This window comes from Tyto alba, unplaced genomic scaffold (assembly GCF_018691265.1).
Source record: "Tyto alba isolate M040663 unplaced genomic scaffold, T.alba_DEE_v4.0 Super-Scaffold_7, whole genome shotgun sequence".
NCBI lineage: Eukaryota > Metazoa > Chordata > Aves > Strigiformes > Tytonidae > Tyto > Tyto alba.
The window spans coordinates 20,892,245-20,904,805 of NW_024881328.1; the positions used below are offsets into that span (position 1 = coordinate 20,892,245).

At 36.2% G+C, this 12,561-nt stretch overlaps 1 protein-coding gene across 1 annotated transcript in view; it reads right to left on the reverse strand.

Moving 5' to 3' along the window:
• GRB14 (growth factor receptor bound protein 14) overlaps window positions 1-12,561 on the reverse strand; it is a 65,382-nt gene that overhangs the window by 29,867 nt on the left and 22,954 nt on the right. The window lies entirely within an intron of this gene.

Below are 12,561 nucleotides of genomic sequence, written 5' to 3' on the forward strand. Positions count from 1 at the left end.
GTCCTGAAGAATGTGTGTCCACTAAGTTCTTGACGAAGTGAAGCTAAACCTGTTTAACCTTAGTTTCAAATGAAGAGACTGAGAAAGTCTTATTGCATATTGACTGACTGAAAGAAGGCATGACCATTTGGGTATTTTTCTTCTGTATTTTCTTTCTCTGAAGGAGAATGAATGAAATTAATCAGATGAATCAGTGAATTGGATGGAATTGGTGCAAAACACTAGTTCTCTCTCTTCATAAATTCTGCAGAGTGATTAATCCCATTAAAGTCAACACAGGTTTTTTTGTATAGGAGTAGAAAATAATTTCATATTCCTCACAGCAGTCAAGAAACCTAATACTCTGTTAGATTTCCCCTATTTCTCATTTTTAAAAAGTAAACAAAACACAGAGCGAAAAATATTGAGTCTCCTGATAGAAGGATCAACTCTTATCGGTGGTACTGTATGTTGGAATAGTAAGATAGTTCCTAAAATAAAACAAATGTCTGAGATTTTATTATAAACACAAACAAGCAGGTAAACAAAACTTTGGCCCTGCATATTAAATCAGCATGAAGTCCATGGTGATTTGCTTTAATATTTCAGCTAATAAATGATGACAGCTCAAGAATTCCACACAAGGTTCAGCCACCCTTGACACAGCACTGATCTCCAGGATAAGGCAAACATTAAAATCACACTTCTAGAGTGGATAAAAATCTATCTCTACTCATGGATCAACCACCTTAAAGCAGACTCTTCCAGGGAAAACAGGCAGAGCTTGGAGAAAGTTGATTCAAAGTTGCCGCAGGCCTAAATTACTCACATTTAATACAAAAGGAAAAAAGACCACATTGATAGTGAATTCAGTGATCAATACTGCCAAAGCAGCTGTGGGGAATGGCTGCAGTTGGTCTTATAAGATATCTATGCTTTCGCAGTGTTCCCACCGCCAAGCAAGTGAGACCAGTAGCAGTGCAGCCTGCTTGCAGTAGGGTCTTGTTCCACACACACAGCTTAAACTCCTACTCTAGTCACACAGAAATTATGTTCTGCAGTTCAGGATAAATCAGCATGAATTATTTAAATTCCTGCAGTATTTACAAGGATTGAAAGATGAAATTAAAAGAGGTGTCTGGCAGGGTGCGCTGTGAATGTGATGGAGGGCTGTACAGGTGAGTAGACAAAACAGCATCCCATCACCTTAAAACATGTCCTACTCTGGGCAGAACTGGAGACCAGGGATAGTTTCATTAGCCTCTCCACTAAGTCTGTGTCAGGCTGAATCTAAAAGATTTTACAGGCTGAAGTGCCAGAAAGGAGAGAGGCAGTACCAAAAGGGAAAGGAAAGGAGGGACTTAAAGTAAGTGTCCTAGTATTGGACTAGATGGTCATTGTAGGTCCCTTCCAACTGAAATATGCTACTCTATTTCTCAATATTCTTGCAACAAAGCCAGGGTGAAAATCCACACCAGTTCCCTGGCTAGGGACCCTGCTAGCACATACTAGCAACTACAATTTTCTCCAGGTGCTCATCAAGTTAGATGGTATGCTTGTTTTACAGCAAGAGCACGTACAGCCCATGCTGAGGCCCTTGACAGATGATTTTTGCAGAAATTCTTTTTAAAAGGGTTAAGAGTCACAGTGCAGATGACTACACTCTTATTGCTGAAGAAATAGAAAAAGACTTTTTAAGATGCTGAAGACAGCAACACAAGTCATGATAATGAGCTGCCTGCAGCCATTCAGCTTGGGGAGTGGGAAGCCTTGGAGGTGGCCTTGGACTACAGGAGCACAGCTAAACCAAACCAAAATAACACAACAAAAAAAAACAATGGAAAAAACCCCAGAGTTTATATTCTCTGTGAGTATTTCCACTTTGCTTTCTCGGTGTAGGGAAATAAATCCTGTGCAAGTCTAGAACAATGCTCACAGCTATGACGTGTTACCTTATAAAACACAAATGCTGTGCCCTTTTCCTCTTCCTTGCAAGATATTCAAATACAGCAGGAGACAACAGACAGACAGCCACCTAATAGACCCTTATGAACTTCTGTTACAGTTTTAGTTTAATGAATTGAATGTGATGGTGTAAATCTCATCAGTTAGAGTGACCTTTGAGGGGTTTTTTAATTAGAAAAACTTGCTCAGTCTGCGCTTTCTGCTGTGTTTGAAGCAAAGTCTTTTGTAGGATTTGCTGGGAATGTATTTGTTCCAAGAGGAGTGGATCAGATGAAAAAGGATAAATTCAAAAGCCTATTTTTCTTTGATAATATGTTGCAATAAATACTTCTCTTCCCAGAAGTAGAGGATGCTCCAGGAACTAAAGGGTGGCAGATTATGCTAAAGATGCAGTTATGCTGACCTCCTGTAGAGATGAGGAAACTTGAGTGACCACTACTTTATTTTTATTAGCAGTTATCACCATGCATTAGGCTGGCCCATCACCCCCCTCTCTTTAATTTTTTCTCCTGAAAATTTGCTTGAGAAATAGAACATAAGAAAAGAGCTGCTAATTGAGAACAAGCTGTCATTACAGTTTTCATTACTGTGCACTCTAAAGCTTTGTTCTAAAGCAAGCTATTTAGCTTCCCTTGACTATATCTATTAGTAGACAGTTAGAAAAAGTTGCCTCAGTAGTGCTCAAATCTTCTTCTTTCCTGTCTAGTTTATAAATACAAGAAGATTTTGGTTCTTTCCAAGGTCAGAAAAAGAAACATCTCAATAGCTTCCAGTTAAACCACTGGAAGTAAGAAATCAGTAGCTCCGAGATCTTCTTATAAGAAGAAAGTCCCAAGCTAAGCATGATAAGCATTAATCAATTTCATTGCCTATCGGAGCAGGTACAGCTTTCCTACACATCCTTTTTTCGTTTTTCAATATCTTAAAAATCAGCCAAGATCCCAGAAGTCTGTGCAATGCATCTTTTTCCTCCAAAAAAAAATGTGATAAGAAATGTTGCTTCAAAATAAAATATTACTGTTTGTATATCACTAATCATCTGAACTCAGAATGTAAAATCAATATTGACAAATATAACCTAGTATTTAACACAGAAAAGTAGAAAGGAAACCCTAGCTTTTATACTAAAAAATAATCAGGAGCAAAAAATAATCAGAAACTGTTTAAAAGAATAAGCAAAAGAGCACATAAGGTAATCAGTGTGGGAGGAGGGAAGAGCAAGAGAAGGCTGGACTCTACTCCTCCGAGTCTTCTTCCACACTCAACTGTCATCTCCTCTACAATAATTAAATAATGTGTTTCATAGACTTTTAAGAGAGGGTGTCCAATTCTGATTCTTCAGAATCTTCAAGCCATCTGTTTTGGAAGTTCCAATCTGCAGAAACAGTACAAACATATGGAAAGACCATACCCTGCACTGAGGAATTTAAAATTTCAAACTAAGTCCTAATGTGTGAAAAAAGCCAGGTAGATCCAACAGAATAACCACCACTCGGCACATGCCTACATCAAAATGACCTGACATTTATATGATTCTTAATGCTCCTGTATAGTCATTAAGACAGTGGATGGTCAGTACCTTAAAAAAAAAAAAAAAAAAAAAAAAAATCAGGCCACTTCTATTTATATGATACAAGCACCTAACTTTAACTTATATTTCCTACAACTATTTTCCCCCCATGAATAAAACATTGCACATTTTGTACTTGCATTACAATTTCAGTCACATTTATGTTAAATGCACAGCTACTGTATACAAAACCAGGCCTTAAAGTCTTACACTCCAGGGTGCCATGCTTCCCCTGAGATCCTGCCTGATGCTATGCTAACCTCTGTCTTTAGTGTTAACTAACAGGCTATTTGCCTGAAGCATTTGTTCTCCAACTTCCAACCTTGCCCCCGCTAGACAAAGTTTTTTGCTTATTCATATTGGTATTGGGTAGGGGAATTTGGTGTGTATTTGAACTATAATGGAAGCGCTTGGAAATTTCTATCATTTTGAATTATTTTATGACTTCTAGCAATAGCCTGTCTTGGTTTTAGAAAGGATCATAAAAATATTTAAGAGCAGGTTAACTCACAACTAGTTTTAAAAAAATAAAGAGTGTTAGTAAAGTTTACTGTCTTCATTATCAGATCTGAATTCAGGACTTTCCCTTTAAACATCCCATTCTACAGTTAAAAAGCCAGCTTCCAGTATTTACTCCAGAGAGAAGTTTTCCATGCCAGAAGGATTCTCACTATTTGCAAAAATTGACATCTGTCATTAAAAATAAAAAAAAAAAAAAAAAAGGTGCACAGAATTATAAACTGTAGCTGCTTATTGTAAAGCAACTAAGCAACTATTTTCTCAATCACCACAATTGGAGATTTCCAAAATTTGTCCTGCACATGTCTCTGTGAGGAATGAACACAGGCAACTAAATCATAGACACAAAACAGAGGAACACAGTATAGCTTCAAGAGGCAGAAGGAACACTCTTCCCATGCAGAAAAATATATAGGATATATATACAGTAGTTTAGGTGACATGAGCATTCGACTTAAAAATCTCTGTCCTGCACAAACTCCCTGTATTCCTATCAACTTCAGGAAGGGAAATTTTAAGATCCTGTTGCCAGCAACATTTTCTATTCTATAGCTTCAACTTTCTAGAGTACTTTGCTTTCTTCTCAAGGTACAAACCAAAAAACTTATAAAAACCAGACAAAATAGGAAGATTGGACCCTTTAGAAGTGATATGAAATAAAATTAAATGGTCATCATCTTCAATCAGACCATCAAGACTATTAAGGAAAAACTGAGTACCTTGTACAGCCTGTGAAGCCATATATTGAAGACTTGAGGGATCAATATAAAGAAACGGAAAATAAGACGTCACTGATTACAAGTACAGCAAACATCAAAGAATTAAGTAGTTTCCTGAAGGAGGAGGAGCTGTTCTTCCACATGACAAAAAGTGAACTTTGTATACACTTATTTGTATACACATTGATAGATTGAGTTATGGTCCCACAAGCAATAAAATATATAAAACCACTAATCATCAATTATGTCTGTCTTGCAATGAAACCAAAGTGGCAAGAAAAGAGCAAAGTCTAGGAAAATTTCTTACACCTTTCCTACCACAACATCATATTGTTTGTACAAATCTAGCCATTTTTAAACTGACATTTCAAAGAACAAAAACAATGTTAATTTCCAGCCTTTATTCAAATATAAGACCGCTGATAAGCTTGATTTCTCAAGCAATTCATGAATTTGTTGCCTCAAAACACAATGATTTTTTTAGACCTATATATTCTGTTAGAAGGTATTCAAAAAAGTGTTTAATTTCATGGTAACATTATGCACACATTATCAACTAAAATACTATCTATTTATTTTCTGAAGTAGTCTTCTGATAGTTTACTATGGCAACTGTCTGTATTATATAGCCCAAACAGTCAGTTCCCTCCTTGATACTCTTAGTACAGTCTGTGTCCTAACTAATCCAGCATAAGATTGACCATCCCATGAATGAAAAAACCACACCAAAAAAAGGAATTAAATAGCAATGTGAAGAAGTAACAAAAAATATCTGAGATTACATATAGGCAAAAAAGGTCCAATTCTTAGTTTTAAAATATGCATTTGCTATCTGACTTTGGGCAAATCAGTATTAGTCCCTCAGTCTCCTTTTTGTAAAATGGGGTAGGGGAACTGAAATCTGTTTCTGTACAACACGGAAACAGATTGAACTCATTAAGATTTGTAAAGCACTTAAACTTCCTCATATGACTACTGCTTTAGATGTGTAAATATGTTGTATTATAAAAAGGGAGGTTAAATTATGCAGATCTTCAAATTATAATAAGCTATGTGCAAAAGTATACCAGCAAAGTTCTTTCAAACCAAGGTTATAACAATCACATTATGATATTAGAAAAAATGGCAGAATGAGGACAATGCTGACAAGCAGTCATCTCAAAGACAACGTCAGTAAAACTGAAGTGAAACAAAGTTTGAAAAACAACAGAAAAGTTAAAATATAAATAACATTATTTAATCCTGAATTTGATACATTCACTTTTTTAGTATTGGTCAACAGAAGCAAAATATAGTTATGAATATTAATATAAGAGTTGTAGAAATTTCATTTCTCTGTATAAAACTGAACAAAATACAAGGTCTATAGAAAGCAACTTCACTGCTTTGGACAAATATCTCACAGTACACTTTCAAAGCAGAAAGTGATATTGTTAACTATTCGATAACTATAATTTTATGATACTTTGCTCAGAAACGTACAATAACTGGAGAATTAGATAACAGCTACATTGTGAAGTTCAACATACTGTAAGTAAAATTTGCAGTAATAAATAACATGTAGATTAAACATAGAAAATGAAAGATTTATCACCATCAACAGCCATTACAACAACAAAGGACCAAATCAGGAGTAAGAAATGCAAAGGGATCTGTAGAAGTAAAAACTACAATAAAATCATTAAGAAGAATACACATTATTTATAAGGAAAGGCAGGGGTGGATGGGACAATTTATTTAAATAGAGAGTCTTAAATTATTCTGCTTTACCAGAGATTTTTTTTCAGACTATGGAGATTCCAAACAGAAGCAGCTAAAAAGGCATTTCAAGTACAACTGGTAAGATGTGTATGAACAACTAGAAAGCTGTGAGGAAACTTAAATATCATTAGCAAAAAATTTAAAAAATACAATTCCATGGAATAGCAGAAATGAAAGAAAATTAGCAGGTATGCCAAATGATTAATTACTCAAAGGATCACTTATAAAAGACAAACACACTGCAGAGCAGCTAAATGATTTATATAGCATTAATTATTCACAACAGATATGGAAGAACATGTTCCCAGATCTACTCTTTACAGGTGAAATAAAATTGCCAGTTTAAATAGAGGGGACACTGGAAATGAAAAGGCAAAAACCAAACAGTTAACAGAAAGTTATACAATCTAAATTTAAAGAAATTTCAGTGGCAAACCTCAGTCTACTCTAACATCAACAGAAACAGGGGTTTAGGCTCCATCTATTACTTCATCTGACGTGAACTTCTGTTCAGTCCCGCAAAAGAGGAAAAGCCCAAGGACTACTGCAGCAAATTAATTCTGGGGTGTTGTAATATGAATTTGTGAGCCACTGTTGCCAAGCAGATAGGAAAGAATCTACTAACATTATCTGAATATGTCTCTTCCTAGAAGAAAATCCACTCTTAAACTTATGAAAACATTTCCCCATCTTGTTCATAGCAGTTACTAGAATGGTTTACAAATCATCATACTTCTGAAAAATTTCAGTAGGGTAATGCAGCTCACATTGATTGGTATCAATGGATTTTCCCCAAGTCCTTCAAAAGAAGAGCTATTGTGAAGATTAAACAGTTACAGAGTAAGAGACTGCAAAATAAAGATAAACATGGAAGGAATGGTTCATTTTTAGAACAGCTGACTATAGTTAAGTAATTCCAGACTCTTACTCATACTCACCTTTAAATCAGAGTGGAGAACCCACATCTTACAAACAATGATGAAAATAAGTCTTAGTTATTTTTCATTACATTATTGAGTAATGCTAAATGTGTACATCAACATCTGACACAAAGATATTTGATAAACCTCTTGGCCCTGGGAAAGGTAAAAGGTTCCCTATTCCTGTCTTCTATGGGCCACTTACTTACAGACAGTAATCTATTAATCAAATGTAAACCTACTAATCAAATGTAGGTCACTTCTCAACCTCAGTTCACAGTACACATGGCTCCCTGGTTAATCTAAACCTAGTGAATAGGCATGTAGATCTCAATTAGGAAGACAAGAGTTTTACATCTTCTTAGCTACTAAAAATAAATAAATGATGATAGCAATCCAGTGAAAGTTGGGTAAAATTCTTTAACCAAGGGAATTGTAAAACTCAGTGGAGAACATAACATAATCCAGCTTCTGAACAGGTATGTAAGCTATTCTCCCTTCTAGCCATATAACTTCTTAGTGTCAGAATCACCATGTTTTTTCATATCGTTCAGTATGTCCAACCAATACAGCTCACAGTACAAAGCTTATTTAGGCTAAATGTACATGCTTTGTGACCTATTATCTTCACTTGGAGTTACCTTAATATTGATCACAAAATCCATGGGAAATTGCTAAAATAACTACCAAGTTACAAAACTCATCTTGGTAGTGGCTAAGAATTTTATATTTCGCCCCCAGACCAAGTCCTTTATGATAAAAGGTCAAAAGCCTTTTTGTACAATTTAAAGAGATCAATATTCAGACTGGACTTGATTATTGCATTAAGGTTAGTAAGTGTGGATTTCATGTGAACCTTTCTTCATGAAAAGTTAATTTAGGGGAAGTGAACAACTTATTAGCCATATTAATAAACTTATGGCATTTAATATCTTCAGTCCTTTGTTTCCACACTGCCTGCTAATTCTTAACTTTACATAGCTTTTATATATTTAAAAGTAACACACAGCTTTACATTTTCTTATAGACAATAGCAGCATTTAAAATGCATTTAACATACACTGACAGAAAAATATCCATCTAGACTAGCCAGACTTAAAAAGAAGGAGAGGATGGAAAATCATACTAGAGAATTCAAAGAATCTCACTTGAAGGAGGAACTTCAGTATTTCATTAAAAAAAAAACAAACAAAAAAAAACAAAAAAAACCCACTTGTGAAATAGAAAATAAACAAAAAATTTAAACAGTTCCCAGTACACCAGTGTTCTTTATCCCCCAAAACTAGAAATACGGTTTAAATTATCCACATGCTACTATACCTTCCAAAAAGTCATGTACGAAGGTTGAGGGAGAAAGAAATTTAAAGCCACCAAAATACACTTCTGGTTTTTGTTTTCTGTGTACAACAAAGTTAAGGGCAGAATGTTATCAGCCTCATGTTTGAATAGCTTGTCCCTATTTATGTCAAAGCGCTAACATTATTTAAATGAGGCTTTCTGTATTTAATAGTGCAGTTTGTCCAACATATCCTTCGCTTGTCAGAGATAAACAGAATGCTGTGTTCCAGCACAAGAGAAAGCAAATCTGTTACTGCCACGTTCTGGCTGCACTTAATGTTTCTGAAGAGATACCAGCTATAAAAAGAAGTACCTATTGTTTTTACTAGGTTTTTCACACTATGTTGCTGGTTTCTCAGTAGAGCAAATCTCTTGCTGAAGCTGAGAAAGACCAAGTCTCTGAATAACACCATTAAGAGACCAAATAGTTTCCATTTCCTTTGCAGCAGTCCTAAACCATATTTTTTTTGAGATGAAAAAAAAAATTCTTAAAATTTTCATTCACATTCACTTTTACAATTTTATACGGAAGTTCTGGCTTGAATTACAACACAGCTTCAAAGCAAAGAATGATTTTGTCATCACCTTTATCACCTATGTATTCCCACAGAGGTCACTAGAGAAGAGAATGTAGACTCTCTAAGACTAAGAAAAGTTTAGATTTTTAGCTAAAGAAGATACAGTTTGGAAATTTTCTTGGAATTTCTGGAGTGGTACAAGGAATGTCCAGAGCAAATATAGCAAAGGCTATGTGGGTTAACCCACTATAATAAATAGTTGGTTTAGAATACTGAAACACTTTGCTATTTGGTATAAGACCAAAAAACCTGCTTTGCTGGGTCAGACTACTACATCCTTCCAGCACAATACTGTCCCTGAGTATCTGTTTCTACTCACTAGTGGTACATAACAGCAAGATTTAACTGTAGTAGAATAGTTATTCTGACAGACTGTTTTATCCCTCAGCACTTTTCAACTTGTCTTTCATTTTATTCACATAGCATTGTTCCTTCTGGACAAAGCATAAAATCCAAATAAGGACTAAAACCTGCAATAAAGCTAGTAATGTCTACTCAAACTATGTAAAACCTCCAACTATACACTGTTGTGTTATATCAGATTTGTCAGCAAATTTTCCTGACAAATTCAAACCACTGCAGAAACAGAAAAAAGACGAGCAGCACCTGGGCATGGAAATCAGGTCCTGCAATTGTTGGCAAAAATGTAATAGTCATCTAATACAGGAGACACTCACTAAAACAAGTGAACAAAGTGGGACACAAAGATAATGTTAAATGGATGATGTAGTAATAAAGAGAGTCTAATAATTGTCAAAATACCTGAATTTCTGAAATCTTATTTGTTCTAAAACAAAAATGAGGTACATAGACTGAACAGTCTTTAGTCGTATGGGAAAACTGAGAAATCAGTAGCACATTTCTCACCTTTACACATGCTGTCATACCCTCCATTCAAAGGTCTTTGGGTTTTCTGGCTGCTGCTTTTCTTCCTCACACACAAGCCACGTTTATATCATCATAAATGTACGTATTTTATTTGTGTATTGATCACCCTAAAAGTCTTGTCAAACGGGATACCCAAAACAATGGTGATGAACGCCAATCCAACAAGTTACAATCAATAGGACCAAAGTTAAAATGACAACGCTGAGGGTTTGCATACACAGCTGGTGGATAATTTGATGAGCTAGTTAAGTCTGGCTGTCAACCTAATACAAGACAAGCAGAGGGCTCCAGTTGCTATTCAGTCTAGATATCATTTAATTGCTAACCTCTTGGAGAAGGGAATTAACTCATTCAGAAAAGCAGTTTAAGTGGTTTAAGAAAAAAGCACAATATTATGTTAGGGAAAAAGTTGGAGGTAGAAATGATACACTATGCAACACAAGTGATGAAAAAGACCATGAAGAAATCAGAGGAAGAGTGAAAAAAATAGGATTCTAGTAGGAAATAAAGGAAAAGCATTAAGGGTGTCAACTGAACACTTCCTCCCAGGTCTCAGTCCTTCATAAGAATTTTAGTGGTGTTAAACAGAAAAGGTACCAGCAAAGACAGAAATGGCAGGAAGTCGTAACCACAGGGCTGGCAAAGAAAGGAACTAATGATGACTCTCCAAGTTAACATTTTTGATGCCCAAGCTTGTGTATTAGTAGAGATATAGGTCAGCCGTTAGGATCTGCCAGAGAGGAGATCAAATATGTTACAAGAAATATGATGAAATATGAGAAATATGATGAGAGCCTATCAACTCTGGCTCAGGAAGCTGATATGTATTATTGGAAATTGTGACTTGGGAAGTTTGACTCACCTTGCTTTGTACTGTCCCCTAGTCACCTATTATTCACTGCACTGTGCCAGAATACATGTGTTCTCATAGGACTACTTTAAACCATAAAACAGGTTGCCTTGAAATAATGTAAAGATAAACAACGAGTTGAAAGCAACTGAATAAGAACAACTTCAAAACAGAAACTTTAGGAAGTCACTACCAAGTGTAAGAGACTAAGATGGACTTTTACCAGGGTAAAAATTCCAGTGTTACAATAGCATTATATGGGTTCAGAAGTTTTGATCTGTGGTGGGTTGACCCTGGCTGGATGCCAGGTGCCCAGCAAAGCCTCTCTATCACTTCTCTCCTCAGATGGACAGGGGAGAGAAAATGTAACGAAAAGCTCATGGGTCAAGATAAGGACTGGGAGATCACTCAGCAATTATCATCACAGGCAAATCAGACTCAACTCAGGGAAAATAGTTTATTACCAATCAAAATCAAAGTAAGACAATGAAAAATAAAACCAAATCTTAAAACACCTTCCCTCCACCCATCCCTTCTTCCTGGTCTTAGCTTTACTCACGAGTACTCTACCTCCTCCCCCCACCAGCAGGACAGGCAAGGAGGGTTGTGGTCAGTCCATCACACATTGTGTCTGCTGTTCCTTCCTCCTGAAGGGGAGGACTCTTCACACTAGGTTATTTCTCTCACATATTCTCACTCTTCTCTTCGGCTGCAGTTGCACAGAAACTTTTTCCCCTTCTTAAATACATTATCCCAGAGGCACTACCACTGGCGCTGATGGGCTCAGCCTTGGCCAGCTGTGGGTCTGTCTTGGAGCTGGCTGCATTGGCTCTATTGGACATAGGGGAATATTCCAGCACCTTCTCACAGAAGCCAACCCTGTACACCCTTCCACCCCTCACCCCACTACCAAAACCTGGCCACACAAACCCAATATATGATCATACAGTCATAACTTCCTTTTTAGGTTTAAGGAAGCTGACATTTTGTTGGGTTGGTCCTGCGTCTGTTCCCAACCCACAGACTGAAAAACAAGGAGTGAGGGAGCATGGGGCATGGCCAGTACCATAGCAACAGCTTGAAAATGAGGAATAAAGTGAGCTTAAATATAAATAATTCCTTGGTGCAAGGTGATGAATTTTCTTTGTATTCATTAGTATATCTTCAATTTATCAAAGCAAAATAAAATCCTCTGCTTTTTCCAGGTACTTGCCTATGCATTGTAACATGTTGAAAGTAGCACACAGAAGACAGATATGTAAGGGAAATCAGATTTTTCACATAGGACTGACGCCAACACCTTGTGTGCAGTTTGTTGAGTTTCTGCCTTCATATACAGCAATGCAGCATAATCTGTATGGGGTTTACTACCAGTAGAAAGAACTATTCAGCAATAGCTCTTGATATACTTCAAGGATAGACAACACAGTCTGAAGGTCAAGTTCTGACTTCTTGAAGCCTAATTTATTCAAGA